Source organism: Monodelphis domestica, chromosome 1 (assembly GCF_027887165.1).
Source record: "Monodelphis domestica isolate mMonDom1 chromosome 1, mMonDom1.pri, whole genome shotgun sequence".
NCBI classification, from domain to species: Eukaryota; Metazoa; Chordata; class Mammalia; order Didelphimorphia; family Didelphidae; genus Monodelphis; species Monodelphis domestica.
This window is the reverse complement of record NC_077227.1, coordinates 227490989-227507883: the sequence shown is the minus strand read 5'-3', so window position 1 is coordinate 227507883 and position 16895 is coordinate 227490989. Positions and strand designations below refer to the sequence as shown.

Sequence of the window (16895 nt, the reverse complement as noted above, 5' to 3'; positions counted from 1 at the left end):
CATAGTTTAATATCCTTTGAGCACTTTAGTAGCTTTCCAATTAGTCGCCCTGTCTCCAGTCCTTTCCCTTTCTAATCCAGCCTCTAGGCAGCTGCCAAAATAGTTTCCCTAAAGGATAAACCTGACCATGTCATTTCTCTGCTTCTTAGTGGCTACCCATGGCTTCTGAAAAAAAAGAGACTTTTCATCCTGGTATTTAAAGTCCTTTAAAATCTGATTCCAGCCTATTTTTCTTAGTCTAGTTTCATATTTCTTCCATTTGCATATCCTTTATCATGGCTATGCTGGAATTTACTCACATTTGACATGAATCCTCTTCCTCTCACCCCCATCACTATCTTAGGCTGTCCTCTTGGATGATCTCTAAAACTTCTAGGCTCTAAGGTTCTTTTTTCCTCTGGAATTTCAAACACTATTTGAAATTATCCAGCAATTGTGCTCTCTGGCCAGTATCACTGTAGGCAGCAGCTTGTCTCCCTTGCCCCCAAGTCCCAGCTCTATTTTCAGGGTTTCCATCCTGTACCTCTCGAAGTAGCTGTCGCAGGAAAAACCACTACTTTACAGTTCCAGCTTGGTATGTGTTTGCTGTTCCTCACAGAGTATTCCATCTCCCATGCATTGGCAAAGTCTGGAATGCCCTCCCTCTTCATCTCTGCCTCTTAGAAAATCCCTAGTTTCTGGGGGCAGTTGGGTAGCTCAGTGGATTGAGAACCAGGCCTAGAGACGGGAGGTCCTAGGTTCAAATCTGACCTTAGCCACTTCCTAGCTGTGTGACCCTGGGTAAGTCACTTGACCCCCATTGCCTAGCCCTTACCACTCTTCTGCCTTGGAGCCAATACACAGTATTGACTCCAATATGGAAGGTAAGGGTTTAAAAAAAAAAAAAGAAAATCCCTAGTTTCCCTCAAAACTCAGCTTAATGTTCTGACCATCCCCTCACCCCAGCTACTGGTCCCTCCAGAAATTACCATGTATTTCTTTGCCTCTATTTTGTCTGATCTTTGTTGTCATTCAGTCATTTTTCAGTTGTGTCTCACTCTCTGTGACCCCATTTGGGGTTTTCTAGGCAACGATACTTGGAGTGGTTTGCTATTTCCTTCTCCAGCTCATTTTACAGAGGAGGAGACTGAGGCAAACAGGCATAAGTGACAAGTGTCTGAGGCCAAGAAAATTAGACTTTCTGACTCTAGGGCCGGCACTCTCTTCACTACGCTACCTTGGTGTCCTTGGAATGATTACTTCTACCTCAATGTGTACTTAGTAGAACTGTTCCCCCCATACACAGCTCTCTTCCTCCCCTTTCAGGGGAGACACAATTTCATTTTTGCCTTAACCAGCTGTAGAATCATTGGCTGGAAGGGCCCTTTTTTTCTCTTTAAGATAATGAACTGAAAATATGATCTTTCTCTCTCCTGTTGAGAATTCAAAATGGCACAACTCAGATGAGGGAATTCCCTTAACTTTCAAGTGTGTAACCTGGAATACACTACCCCAGATTTCCCCACAGGGCACCGTGTGCCACTGCCTTTGAAATGGTTCTTGTCAGAGGCTATCAGTGTTTGGACAGGTATCACCACTATGGTTTAAGCCTCTCTTTGAACACCTCTAGTGACAGAGGACTCATTACCTTGTTGGCCCTTACTGTTAGGAAATTTTGCTTTTTATTGACTCAAAGTATGTGTTTAGGTACCTTTCCCCATTGGTTTGTGTTCTGTCCTTTGTGGCTGTCCTAGGAAAGAGAGGGGGGAGGGGGAGGGAACAAAAAGGGAGGGACTAAAAAGGGAAACATCAAGGGAGGGGACAAGGGGGACTGATTTAAAGTAAATCACTGGACTAAAAGGTAGAGCTGAAGAAGAAAAGGTTAGAATTAGGGAAGGCTATCAAAATGCCAGGGAGTCCACAAGTGACAGTCATAACTTTGAACGTGAATGGGATGAACTCACCCATAAAACATAGACTAATAGCAGAATGGATTAGAATCCAAAACCCTACCATATGTTGTCTTCAAGAAACACACATGAGGTGGGTTGATACCCACAAGGTCAGAATTAAAGGATGGAGTAAGACCTTCTGGGCCTCAACTGACAGAAAGAAGGCAGGAGTGGTAATCATGATATCTGATAAAGCCAAAGCAAAAATAGACCTGATCAAAAGGGATAGGGAAGGTAATTATATTTTGTTAAAAGGGACTTTAGATAATGAGGAAATATCACTAATCAACATGTATGCACCAAATAATATAGCACCCAAATTTCTAATGGAGAAACTAGGAGAATTGAAGGAAGAAATAGACAGTAAAACCATATTAGTGGGAGACTTAAACCAACCATTATAAAATTTAGATAAATCAAATCAAAAAATAAGAAAGAGGTAAAAAAAGTGAATGAAATCTTAGAAAAATTAGAATTAATAGACATATGAAGAAAAATAAATAGGGATAAAAAGGAATACACCTTCTTCTCAGCACCACATGGCACATTCACAAAGATTGACCATACACTAGGTCACAGAAATATGGCACACAAATGCAGAAAAGCAGAAATAATAAATGCAGCCTTTTCAGACCACAAGGCAATAAAAATAATGTTCAGTAATGGTACATGGAAAACCAAATCAAAAACTAATTGGAAATTAAACAATATGATACTCCAAAATTGTTTAGTTAGAGAAGAAATCATAGAAACAATTAACAATTTCATCAAGGAAAATGACAATGGCGAGACATCCTTTCAAACCTTTTGGGATGCTGCCAAACTGGTAATCAGAGGTAAATTCATATCCCTTAGTGCATATATCAACAAACTAGGGAGAGCAGAGATCAATCAATTGGAAATACAAATAAAAAAACTCAAAAACGATTAAATTAAAACCCCCCAGCAGAAAACGAAACTAGAAATCCTAAAAATTAAGGGAGAAATTAATAAAATTGAAAATGATAGAACTATTGATTTAATAAATAAGACAAGAAGCTGGTACTTTGAAAAAACAAACAAAATAGACAAAGTACTGGTCAATCTAATTAAAAAAAGGAAGGAAGAAAAGCAAATTAACAGCATCAAAGATGAAAAGGGGGACATCACCTCCAATGAAGAGGAAATTAAGGCAATCATTAAAAATTACTTTGCCCAATTATATGGCAATAAATACACCAATTTAGGTGATATGGATGAAAATATACAAAAATACAAACTGCCTAGATTAACAGAAGAAGAAATAGAATTCTTAAATAATCCCATATCAGAAAATGAAATCCAACAAGCCATCAAAGAACTTCCTAAGAAAAAATCCCCAGGGCCTGATGGATTCATCAGTGAATTCTATCAAACATTCAGAGAACAGTTAATCCCAATACTATACAAACTATTTGACATAATAAGCAAAGAGGGAGTTCTACCAAACTCCTTTTATGACACAAACATGGTACTGATTCCAAAACCAGGCAGGTCAAAAACAGAGAAAGAAAACTATAGACCAATCTCCCTAATGAATATAGATGCAAAAATCTTAAATAGGATACTAGCAAAAAGACTCCAGCAAGTGATCAGAAGGGTCATCCACCATGATCAAGTAGGATTTATACCAGGGATGCAGGGCTGGTTCAATATTAGGAAAACCATCCACATAATTGACCACATCAACAAGCAAACCTACAAGAACCACATGATTATCTCAATAGACGCAGAAAAAGCCTTTGATAAAATACAACACCCATTCCTATTAAAAACACTAGAAAGCATAGGAATAGAAGGGATGTTCCTAAAAATAATAAACAGTATATATCTAAAACCATCAGCTAATATCATCTGCAATGGGGATAAACTAGATGCATTCCCAATAAGATCAGGAGTGAAACAAGGATGCCCATTATCACCTCTACTATTTGACATTGTATTAGCAACACTAGCAGTAGCAATTAGAGAAGAAAAAGAAATTGAAGGCATCAAAATAGGCAAGGAGGAGACCAAGTTAACACTCTTTGCAGATGACATGATGGTCTACTTAAAGAATCCTAGAGATTCAACCAAAAAGCTAATTGAAATAATCAACAACTTTAGCAAAGTTGCAGGATACAAAATAAACCCACATAAGTCATCAGCTTTTCTATATATCTCCAACACAGCTCAGCAGCAAAAACTAGAAAGAGAAATCCCATTCAAAATCGCCTTAGACAAAATAAAATACCTAGGAATCTATCTCCTGAGACAAACACAGGAACTATATGAACACAACTACAAAACACTCTCCACACAACTAAAACTAGACTTGAACAATTGGAAAAACATTAACTGCTCATGGATAGGACGAGCCAATATAATAAAAATGACCATCCTACCCAAACTTATTCATCTATTTAGTGCCATACCCATTGAACTCCCAAAATATTTCTTTACTGATTTAGAAAAAAACATAACAAAATTCATCTGGAATAACAAAAGATCAAGGATATCCAGGGAAATAATGAAAAAAGAAACACATATGATGGGGGCCTTGCAGTCCCAGACCTTAAACTATATTACAAAGCAGCAGTCATCAAAACAATTTGATACTGGCTAAGAGACAGAAAGGAAGATCAGTGGAATAGACTGGGGGAAAGCGATCTCAGCAAGACAGTATATGATAAACCCAAAGATCCCAGCTTTTGGGACAAAAATCCACTATTCGATAAAAACTGCTGGGAAAACTGGAAGACAGTGTGGGAGAGATTAGGCTTGGATCAACACCTCACACCCTACACCAAGATAAATTCAAAATGGGTGAATGAATTAAACATAAAGAAGGAAACCATAAGTAAATTGGGTAAACACAGAATAGTATACATGTCAGACCTTTGGGAGGGGAAAGACTTTAAAACCTAGCAAGACATAGAAAGAATCACAAAATGTAAAATAAATAATTTTGACTACATCAAATTAAAAAGCTTTAGTGCAAACAAAACCAATGTAACTGAAATCAGAAGGAAAACAACAAATTGGGAAAAAATCTTCATAGAAACCTCTGACAAAGGTTACTCAAATTTATAAAGAGCTAAATCAATTGTACAAAAAATCAAGCCATTCTCCAATTGATAAATGGGCACGGGACATGGATAGGCAGTTCTCAGATAAAGAAATCAAAACTATTAACAAGCACATGAAGAAGTGTTCTAAATCTCTTATAATCAGAGAGATGTGAATCAAAAGAACTCTGAGGTATCACCTCACACCAAGCAGATTGGCTAACATGATAGCAAAGGAAAGTAATGAATGCTGGAGGGGATGTGGCAAAGTAGGGACACTAATTCATTGCTGGTGGAGTTGTGAACTGATCCAACCATTCTGGAGGGCAATTTGGAACTATGCCCAAAGGGTGACAAAAGAATATCTACCCTTTCATCCAGCCATAGCACTGCTGGGTCTGTACCCCAAAGAGATAATGGACAAAAAGATTTGTACAAAAATATTCATAGCTGCGCTCTTTGTGGTGGCCAAAAACTGGAAAACGAGGGGATGCCCATCAATTGGGGAATGGCTGAACAAACTGTGGTATATGTTGGTGATGGAGTACTATTGTGCTCAAAGGAATAATAAAGTGGAGGAGTTCCATGGAGACTGGAACGACCTCCAGGAAGTGATGCAGAGCGAGAGGAGCAGAACCAGGAGAACATTGTACACAGAGAATAATACACTGTGGTATAATCAAACGTAATGGACTTCTCCATTAGTGGCGGTGTAATGTCCCTGAACAATCTGCAGGGATCTAGGAGAAAAAACACTATTCATAAGCAGAGGATAAACTATCGGAGTGGAAACAGCAAGGAAAAGCAACTGCCTGACCAAAGCGGTTGAGGCGACATGACAGAGGAGAGACTCTAAACGAAACTCTAATGCAAATATTAACAACATAGCAATGGGTTCGAATCAAGAACACATGTGACACCCAGTGGAATCACGCGTCGGCTATGGGGGGTGGAGGGGAGGAAAAGAAAATGATCTTTGTCTTTAATGAATAATACTTGGAAATGATCAAATAAAATATTATAAAATTTAAAAAAAGAAAAGAAAAGATGGGTGGGAAAAGTCATGATAGCTGTCTTCACAACAACCCTGTGAAACAGATACAATTACGATTCCCATTTTATAGAACAGGAAACTGAGGTAGAAAGTAAATGACTTGCCAACAGGTGAAGGGGAAGGGAATAAGAATTTACTAATATAGTGTCTATTGCATGCCAGGCATTGTGCTCAATGGTTTTACAAGTATCACATTTGATAATATATAATAAGTAATTATAATATTTTCAAAAATTAAAATAATAATAAGGTATCCAAGTTAGGATTTGAACACAAGTCTTCCTGACTCTAAGTCCAGGGATCTATTCACTATATCACACTGTCTCTAATTATACTTTATTTGTATTTGTCCAGACCTATTATTTCATTGGTGTGGAGAACTCCTCATATGGAAATTCCTTCTAAAGATGTAGATCAGACAAAAGCCACCTGTATCTTTTAGCCTTAGAGAGCTACTAGAGGGCACTGGGATGTTAAGGGACTTACCTAGGGTCACCAATAGAATTTGATAGAGGCAAGACTAGAACACAGATCTTCCTGATTCTAGCCCATTCTACCTTTAGAAAGCTCTAATTTTAAGAAGTTTTTCCTAACATCAAACTTAAATTGACTTCTTTATAACTTCCTCCCATTGTTCCATATTTTGTTCTCTGGAGCAGTGGTATCAGCTCAAATAGAAATGGGGCCACTAAGGAGTATATAAGGATCCCTCCTGGTGGGCTGCATAATGACTTAGACAACCACATGTTAACATTATCTATGTTGTATTGCATTTTAATTTATTTCATTAAATATTTCCCTACCAAATTTGAGTGTTGTAGGCATTACATTTAACACCTCTCCTCTAAAGCCAAGTAAATCAAATCTACTCCCTCTCTAATTTGTTGCTCAGTCATTTCAGTCTGGTCAACTCTTTGTGATGGGTTTTCTCAGATGTCAGATGTCAGAGTGCTTTGCCATTTCCTTCTCTGTTCATTTTCCAGTTGAGGAAAATGAGGCAAAGAAGATGAAGTGATTTGCACAGCTAGTATGTGTTTCAGGCTGGGTTTGAACTCAGTTCCAAGTCCAGTGCTCTATCCATGGTGCCATCTTGCTGCCTACTCCATAGGGCAGCCCTTTAAATACTTGAGAACAGCTGTCATATCCCCTTGTATTTTCTCTTCTCCAGGGTTACCACTGATTTTTAAGCTAAATATAGGATCTCTGGGATTTTCTCAGTAAGTAAAGATTCTTTCCATTCCCTCATGTCACCTTTCTTATTATGTGCTGACGTATTATTGTGCTCTTGATATTTCTGTCTTGTTCCCCTACTAGACTGGGTAAGCTCTATGAAGGTAGACCCTGGGCCTTATTTAAATTTTGTAACTCCTCTAGGGCAGCACAGCACTCAATACAATAGTAGGTGTATCAAGAAGGGTCTGTCGGGTGTTCAAGGACAACTAGCAGCTCTGCTGAGAAGGTTTGCCCAGCCTTTTTCAGGGCTGCTCACCCACTTTTGATATCCATCTCTCACCCAACTCTCACCCGTGGTTCTAGGTAGCTCCATGCCAGTAAAACTGACTCAGCAGATAGGCTAAACCAGGTTAAGGATAGCCAGCAGTCGTTAAACCCATTGGTGAGTTGGGGAGATACCTACCCTGAGGAATGGGCTGATGAGAAAGGTTTATTCCATTGGCCAAAAAGGTGACTGAAGCAAGTGAATGTGAAAGTCCTATTAAGCTCTAAACAGATCCCTTGCCTTGGAATGAATACGATGGAATAAGATACCAGGGGAATCTAGATAGATCAGGAGATAGAGAGCCAGGACCAGAGATGGGAGATCCTGACTTCAAATCTGGCCTCAGACACTTCCTGTCTGTGTGACCCTGGACAAGTCACTTAACCCCTATTGTCCAGCTCACACTGCTTTTCTTAGAATTGACAGCAATTCCGAGACAGAAGATTAAGCATTAAAAAGAGAGAGAAAGAGAGAATAATGCTGTTGGGCCTCACTGATTTCAGTTTCATAAATATCCTGCCAAATGACACGTGGTTTTATTACTACAAATATTAACTAGAGGTTTATGATGTACTTTCCTTATAATCTTGCAAGGTAGCTATTGCAAGTGTCATTCAGTCCAATTTATAGATAAGGAAACTGAATCTGAGAGAAGTGGCTTCCCAGGGTTTTACAATTCTGTTTGTGTTAATGCTAGGATTTGAACCTCTTTCTATTCAGCTCCTACTCTTCCCTCTCCTTTAGGGAACCGTCCAGTTTTGGGGGGGGGTTATGACATTTCACTCCTCCATATTTCCCAATTCTTACTACCGACCATCTTTTTACGACCATGGGCCCCATATCTATTTTGATCATGTACCAAAGACTTAAGATCCCTCCCTTTTCAGTGTTTCCTGACCTCAGATTCCAACTTGATGCAAAGCACAGACTTTTTTTTTTTAACTTCCATGAAAATATTGTCTGGAACCTTTTTCTTTTGGAGGGGACAATTTACATAATCAGCAAATGGCCCATTCAGCCATTGTTTATCCAGTTTCCCAGCTTCTGAAAACATCTTTCCCTTGTCAGGTAGGGAGGACTATTGGCTTGCAATATGAAGAGTTATTACACCTAATTAATTCTCTCTCCCTCCCCCTTCCCATTCCTTGCCCTCAACTTGCGTTCTTAAGGGGTGAACTTCCCGAGATACCTATCTATCCCCCTTGATAATGGTCAAGTTGCCCTGAAATTAGTAAGTGGCTTCATAGCTATTTGCATAGTTGCCTGGCTGGAGAAATGCATTCTCAGAAAAAAATTTCAGGAGAACAATTCAGCCCTGAGGGCTAGTTTGGGGCTTAGAGAGAGACTGGGATTTGGGATTGAATTTTCCAGTATAAAGGGAGTCTGCCAACTCCAAAGGCTCAGTACTTTGGGATCCCTGATTTGGGGCTGGGTTAGTTCCTAGAGGAAAATCATCAACAGGAAACAGAGGAAAGCTAGAGACAAACAAGGAAGCTTGTGAATAAGCAGAGGAGGGGGGAAGTTATCACCAATGTTCCAGTGGATTCCAGTGTATCTTTACCCTTCACAAAGGATGGAAGGAATCAAAGTTATGCAGATTTCCCATAACCTTCAGAAGAGTACAGAGTCATGGAGAATAATAGCGTTTGAAGTAACTTTGGGACAAGGAATGTTAGAGCAACATCAGCCTCCTTCCTATTCCTTGAACGAGATGCTATCTTCTAACTCTAAGCATTGTCATTGGTTCTCCCCTATGCCAGGGATGCTCTTCCTCCTTATCTCTGCTTCCTAGCTCAAGTCCTAGCTAAAATCCCACCTTCTGCAAGAAGACTTTCCCAACCTCCCCTTAAAGTTAGTGGCTTCCCTCCACCGATTACTTCCATTTATCCCATCTATAGATTATCCATACATGGTTGTTTGCCTGCTGCCTCCCCCGTTAAGATTCCTGAGAGCAGGGCTATCTTTTACCATTTTTTAAAATATCCCTAGAACTTAGCACAGTTGTTCAGTCATTTCTGTTGTGTCTGACTCTTCATGACCATATTTGGGATTTTCTGGATAAAAAATCCTACAGTGATTTGACATTTCCTCCTCCAGATCATTTTTATATATGAGGAAATTGAGGCAAACAGGGTTAAATAACTTACTCAGGTTCACATAGTCAATAAATATCAGAGGCCAAATTTGAACTCAGGAAGACATCATCTTGATTCCAAACCCAATGCTCTATCTACTGCACCATCTAGTGGCCCCTACCTATATGTCAGACTTGAACTCAAATGCCACCTCTTCCAGGAAGTTTTCCCTAATCTCCCTCGTAGGTAATGGTCTTATTCATTAGACCTCATTAAGCATTTTCCAACTTTCTTTAAAAAAACAACAACTTGCACATAGACCAATATCTCATGTCTTATACCAAGATAAGGCCAAAATATGCATTTGATTCAGACATGAGGGGTGATACCATAAGCAAATTAGGAGAACACAGAATGTTTTTATCAGATGTAAGGGAAAGGGGAGTTTATGATCAAACAAGAGAGAGAGAACATTATGGGGTGTAAAATGAATAATTTTGATGAAATTAAATTTAAAAGGTTTTTAACAAACAAAATCAATGTAATCAAGATTAGAAGGGAAACACCAAATGGGGGGGGATTTTATAGAAAATTTATCTGATAAAGGCCTCATTTCTCAAATATGTAGAGAACTGAGTCAAATTTTTAAGTCATTCCCCCCATTGAGAAATGGTCAAAGAATAAGAACAAGCAGTTTTCAGATGATGAAGAAGAAATCAAAGCGATCAGTAATCATATGAAAAAATATTTTAAATCCCTCTTGATTAGAGAAATGCCAATTAAGATAACTTGGAAGTACTACCTCATCAGATTGGCCAATATAGCAGTTAAGGAAAATAAGTGTTGGAAGGGATGTGGCAAAATTGGGACACTAATACATTGCTGGTGGAGTTGGGAACTGATCCAACTATTCTAGAAGGCAATTTGGAACTATGCAAAAAGGGCTAGAAAACAGTGCATACCCTTTGATCCAGTAATACCACTAGTAGGTCTGTATCCTAAAGAGATTAAAAAATGTGGGGGAAGGATCTACTTGTACAAAATGATAGATAATAGGTTTTTTTGTGTGGTGTGGCAAAGAATTGGAAATTGAGGGGATGTCCATCAACTGGGGAATGGCTGAAGAAATTTTGGTATATGATGGTGATGGAATACTATTGTGCTGTAAGAAATGATAAACAGGATGTATTCAGAAAGAGCTGGAAGGATGAACTGATGCAGAGTGAAATAAGCAGAACCAGGAGAACATTATACACAATAACTGAAATATTGTGGGATGATCAAGTGTGATAGGCTTTGTTACTAACAGCAATATGATGGAGGATCCAGGACTATTTTGAGAGACTTTTGAAAAGAATGCTATCCACCTCCAGAGAAAGAACTGTTGGAATAGAAATACAGATGGAAACACGATTATCACTTCTTTACTTGGGTTTATGACTTGGGGGTTTTGGTTTTATAAGATTATTCACTTACAAAAATGAATAATATAGAAGTATGTTGTACATTTTTTATACCTGTTATAACCCAGATTGAATTGCTTGTTCATTCTGGAAAGGAGAGGGAAGAATGGAGGGAGACAAAAAATAATTGTTTTCATGTTTCTGTTTTTTTAACTTTATATCACCTTGTTTAATTTCAGTCATCTTCCATTTTGTTTACAAACCATAACTTGCCTCAAATGATGGCTATCTACCTGGTTTCCAGTTCTTTACTAATTTAAAAAGTACTGCTATAAATATTTTGGTTTATATGTGACCTCCCTCCCCCATTATTGACCCCTTAGAAGTGGAATATCTGGTTTCAAAATGCAGACATTAAATCCAAATTAATTTCCAGAATGGTTAGATCAACTCAGCTCCTTCAGCAATATATCAAGGAGAAGCTATGTAGCACAGTGGACAGAGCATTAGACCTCAAGTCAGGAGGACCTGGGTTCAAATCTGACCTCTGACACTTCTAATTGTGTGACCCTAGGCAAATCACTTAACCCCAATTGCCTGGCAGATCTCTTTTGTCTCATATAGAGGTTTAAAAATAGTATTTCAAGAAATCTATACCTTTCTAATATTAACTAGCATTGATATCATACCTGCTGTGTGCCCTGAATTTAGATATTCCTGTTTCATGGCCTGATGCTTTTTTTTTTTAAACCCTTACCTTCCATATCGGAGTCAATACTGTGTATTGGCTCCAAGACAGAAGAGTGGTAAGGGCTAGGCAATGGGGGTCAAGTGACTTGCCCAGGGTCACACAGCTGGGAAGTATCTGGGTCCAGATTTGAACCCAGGACTGGATCTCAATCCACTGAGCTACCCAGCTGCCCCCTATGATGCCTTATCTAATGTACCACTTGTCTAATTTTGAATGCACTCATTATATAAGGTTGTATGTTAAGGTAATGCTACTCATAAATACTTGCTGAATACAGAGCACAATGCCAGGCAAAAGTGGAAATATCCTATTTCGATATGATGTGGTCTTTCCCTTAGGAAGCTTATAGGCCAGTTTTGATGGTAGATGGGGGCTTGGGATTGGGCAAGATAAAACATGATCACAAATCAATACAATGTAAACTAGAATATGAGCATGTTAGAGGATCATAAAACAATGAGTTTAGGGAAGGAAAGAAATTTAGAGGTCATAGAGTCCAATTCTCTCATTTTACAGATAAGGAAATTGAGATTCAGGTTAAGTAACTTGCCCAACCAGTGCCTGAGGAATTCAAACCCAGATCTTCCTGAGTACAATTAATACCTTATATCACTTTCTGAGATCTGATGATGGAGATATCACTTCCAGTTTGAGGAGGCCAATTAAGGAAAGCTTCATGGAAGAGGTTGCACAGGACTAGAACTTAAAGCAGGGGTCCCCAAACTACGGCCTGCAGGCCACATGTGGCCCCCTGAGGCCATTTATCCCGCCCCCACCGCACTTCCGGAAGCCGCACCTCTTTCATTGGGGGTCAGTGAGAGGAGCACTGTATGTGGTGGCGCTGCAAAGCCCAGCATCGCTCATGTACAGTACTACTTCCGGTGACAATCCTTTGCATGGCGCCTTGTTCTGAGAGTAACTGAAGGAGAACGAGGCACTGCACAAAGGATTATGTGGCTGCACAATGGAAGACGTCAGCATGGTGAGCAGCGATCTAGGGGAGGGGATTCCGCACTGTGTATACTGCTGCCCAGTATAGTGGTGGCAGTGATGGGCCTGTGCAAGACATGACAGACCCATCACAGCCAGCGCTGCAGCCTCTGCTATCCCAGACAGTGGTCTACAGATTTGTTCATAGTTTTTTTTTATAGTCCGGCCCTCCAACGGTCTGAGGGACAGATAACTGGCCCCCTGTGTAAAAAGTTTGGGGACCCCTGACTTAAAGGAAAAGTACAATGATAAGGAAACTACAGTTCAGGGAAGGAAAAAGACTTACCTGAGGTAGTTAATTACTAGGAGAGGAAAGATTGGAATCCATATCTCTGAGCCCCAAGTCCAGTGCTAATAGTTCTCATATTGCAGTCTTGAAGGGTCCTCAGGGTCTCCTGGCTGGTTTTCCCTTCTCTTCAATGCTTAAACAAACGTAGTAGAATAGTAATTCATTCAATCCAGGGAACCTATTGAGTTCTAAAGGCAACTAGGTGCATAGGGATGCAAAGAAATAGTTTGCTCAATCCATATGGTCTTTTGACCATTTGAAATGGTTCCACAGACCAAAAAGATGTGGAAGACTGCCAATCAATTCATACAATATAGGACAGCAAGATTTTTAACCTGGAGGAATCCAATTCCATTTCTGGAAAACTGTTAGGAAAGTTTTCAGTGTAGTGTAACAAAATTTACTCCCTAGAAATTTTGACTCATTTCTTAGTCTTGCAAGATAGGGTCAAGCAGAATAAGTCAACTCCCCCTTCCACTTGACAGTCTTTTAAATATTTGAAGTCCCCTTGCCCTACTTCCCAATATTCTAGGGTTCTAGTATTTATAAGTGAGTCATAGATCTGTCACTTTTATGCACCATTTTTGTGCAGTGGGCAGAGACAGGACCATGATCTCATCTGGAGAGAGGGGCAACCAACTCTTGGATAAGATGACATTTGATAAGGAAGACTAGATAAGTGACCTTGGTCATATACTTCACCTGTGAGTCATTTTTTTTTATCACTAGAGGTGGATAGCATTTCCCATCCCAAGTCCCTTGAAGTTATCTTGGATCTTTGTATTGCTGAGAATAGCTGTCATTCACAGTTGTTCATCTGAAAAATAATGCCCATCATGTTCACTTCAGCAGGAGGTGGTGATAGGCAAGTTACATGAACTAAGTAATATTTTTTGTAATTGTAAAGTACAATATAAACTGAAATTTGATACTAACTGATTGTGGGGGATACATAATTCTGGATACTCTAAGGAATTTATGAGAAAGGGGGAAGAGGGGAATGTTCATCATTAGCATTGCATGAATTAAAATTTTTTTCTAATTATTTGATTTCATTTTGCCTTTACAATAACCCTATGGATTAAGCAATACAGACATAGAATCATAAATTTTAGAATAAGGAAGTCAGAGATCTGAGGTTATCTCTTCCACCTGAAGAAAATAATTTCTAGATGATTATCTACTCTTCACTTGAAGACCTCCAATGAAAGCTAAGTCATTACCTCCCAAGACAGGCCAGTTCACTTTTGGACAACTCTTGTTGTCAGGAAGTTATCCTAAACATAAGCTGAAATTAGCCTCCCTATAATTTGACTGTCCCTTAGTATTTTTTACTTAGGTCTATTCTCTGGGGCCAAGTAAAACAAGCCTAATCCTGCTTCCACCTTACAAACCTTTAATAGCTATTAAGAGCTAGAATTTTTACAGTGCTTTAAAGTTTGCAAAGCACTTCACAAATATTATTTCATTTGATTTTTGAAACAACCCTAGGAGGTAGTTGTCTTTATTTTGCAGACTAGGAAACTTAGATGGACAAAAGTTATGTTGCCCACGATCACACAGCTAGTAAATATCTTGGGCTGGATTTGAACTCATCTTCCTGACTCCAAGTCATGCACTATATTGTGCCATCTGTATGCCTCAAGTCAGTGATCATCTGAGCACACTGCTGGGCAAAAGTGGAAATATCCAGTTTAGATATGATGTAGTCCTCCATTTAGAGAGCTTACACTCTTTTACTCCTCCCCTAAATATTTTTCTTTTTATAAAATATTTAATTTTTCCAATTACATGCAAAAGCAATTTTTGACATTTGATCTTCAAAATCTTGAGTTCTAAATTTTCTCCCTCCCCTCTCCTCATAAAGAAGGCAAGTAATTTGCAGACGCACAAAATATATTTCCATACCAGTCATTCTGTGAAAGAAAATGCAGACAAGAGAGAGAGAGAGAGAGAGAGAGAGAGAGAGAGAGAGAGAGAGAGAGAGAGAGAGAGAGAGAGAGAGAAAGAAAGAAAGAAAGAAAGAAAGAAAGAAAGAAAGAAAGAAAGAAAGAAAGAAAGAAAGAAAGAAAGAAAGAAAGAAAGAAAGAAAGAAAGGAAGGAAGGAAGGAAGGAAGGAAGGAAGGAAGGAAGGAAGGAAGGAAGGAAGGAAGGAAGGAAGGAAGGAAGGAAGGAAGGAAGGAAGGAAGGAAGGAAGGAAGGAAGGAAGAGAAAGAAAAAAGAAAGGGAGGGGGGGAGGAAGGGAGGAAGAAAGAAAGAATGAATGAATGAATGAATGAATGAATGAAAGAAAAAAATAGTATGTTTTGATTTACATTCAGATTCCCTCAGTTTTTATCTCTGGAGGTGGACCACATTTCCCATCACAGGTTCCTTGGAGCTGTCTTGGGTCTTTGTCTTGCTGAGAATAGTTGTCATTCACAGCTTGTAAGCTTGTTGATCTTACAAAATTGCTTTTATTGCATACCATGGTCTCGTGGTTCTTTCCATTTCACTTTGTATCAGTTCATGTGGATCTATTCTGTTGTTTCTGACATCATCCTGTTCATCATTTCCTTATAATCACATATTGAAACTTATTCAGCCATTCCTCAATTGCCAGGCATCCCCTCAATTTCCAAATCCTTGCCACAATAACAAGAGCCACTTTTAATAGGGCCTTTTAAAAATCTTTTTTGGATTCAGATGTAGTATTGGTATTGTAGGGTCAAAAGGTATGCACAGTTATATAAGCCTTTGGAAATAGTTACAAATTGCTCTCCAATATGGTTTACAATTCCACTCAAAATGCTAATTTTCCACAACCCCGCAAACACTTTTCATTTTTATTTTCTTTCATATTAGCCAATATAATATGTGTGAGGTGGGTCCTCAGAGATATTTTCATTTGTATTTATTTAATCAATAGTGATTTAGAACATTTTTTCATATGACTATAGTTAGCTTTGATTTCTTCATCTGAAAACTGCCTGTTTGTATCCTTTGATCATTTATCACTTGGGGGAATGAATTGTATTGTTATAAATTTGACTCAGTTCTCTGTATATTTGAGAAATTAGGCCTTTATCAGAGAAACTTGCTCTAAAAATTTCCCCTGAGTTTTCTACTTTTTTTCCCATATTGTCTGCATTGTTTTGCTTGTACAAAATTTAATTTCATGTAATCAAAATTATCCATGTATTCTATAATGCTCTATATCTCTTGTTTGGTCATGAACTCTTCCCTCATCCATAGAACTGGTAGATAAACTATTCCATGCTCACCTAATTTGCTTATGGTATCACCCTTTCTATCTAAGTCATGGATCCATTTTGACCTTATTTTGGTTTATAGTATGAGATGTTGGTCTATACCTAGTTTCTGCCAAATTGCTTCCCAGTTTTTCCAGCAAATTTTTGTCAAAAAGTGATTTCTGGTCCCCAAAGCCAAGATCTTTGTATTTATAAAATAGAAAATTATTGTAGTCATTACCTATTGTGTATTGAATACCCAATCTATTTCATTGATAGACCATTCTATTTCTTAGCCAGTACCAGATTTTTCTGATGATTACTGCTATGTAATACTATTTGCAAATATGATATGGCTAGGCCACATTCCTTCACATTTTTTTCATTCATTTCCTTGACATTCTTGACCTTTTGTTCTTCTAGATGAATTTTGTATTATTTTTCTAGCTCAATAAAATTTTTTTGACAGTTGGATTACAGAGTGGCACTGAGTAAGCACATTAATTTAGGTAAAATTGTCATTTGTTATATTGGCCTAATCCACCCATAAGCAATTAATATTTTCCCAGCTCTTCAAATATGACTTTATTTATGTGAAAAGTGTTTTAT

At 38.5% G+C, this 16895-nt stretch overlaps 1 protein-coding gene across 3 annotated transcripts in view; it reads right to left on the bottom strand.

Moving 5' to 3' along the window:
• The window catches only part of FAM181A (family with sequence similarity 181 member A), an 88337-nt gene that overhangs the window by 14262 nt on the left and 57180 nt on the right, over positions 1–16895 (bottom strand). For 2 of the 3 annotated variants that reach the window (XM_056810513.1, XM_056810510.1), the window contains exons 3-4: positions 13759–13873; positions 13054–13189 (exon numbers count right to left, since the gene is read on the bottom strand). The gene's annotated coding sequence lies outside the window, so the exon portion shown is untranslated. The remainder of the gene's footprint in view (positions 1–13053; positions 13190–13758; positions 13874–16895) is intronic. The other variant, XM_056810512.1, reaches the window with a different exon arrangement.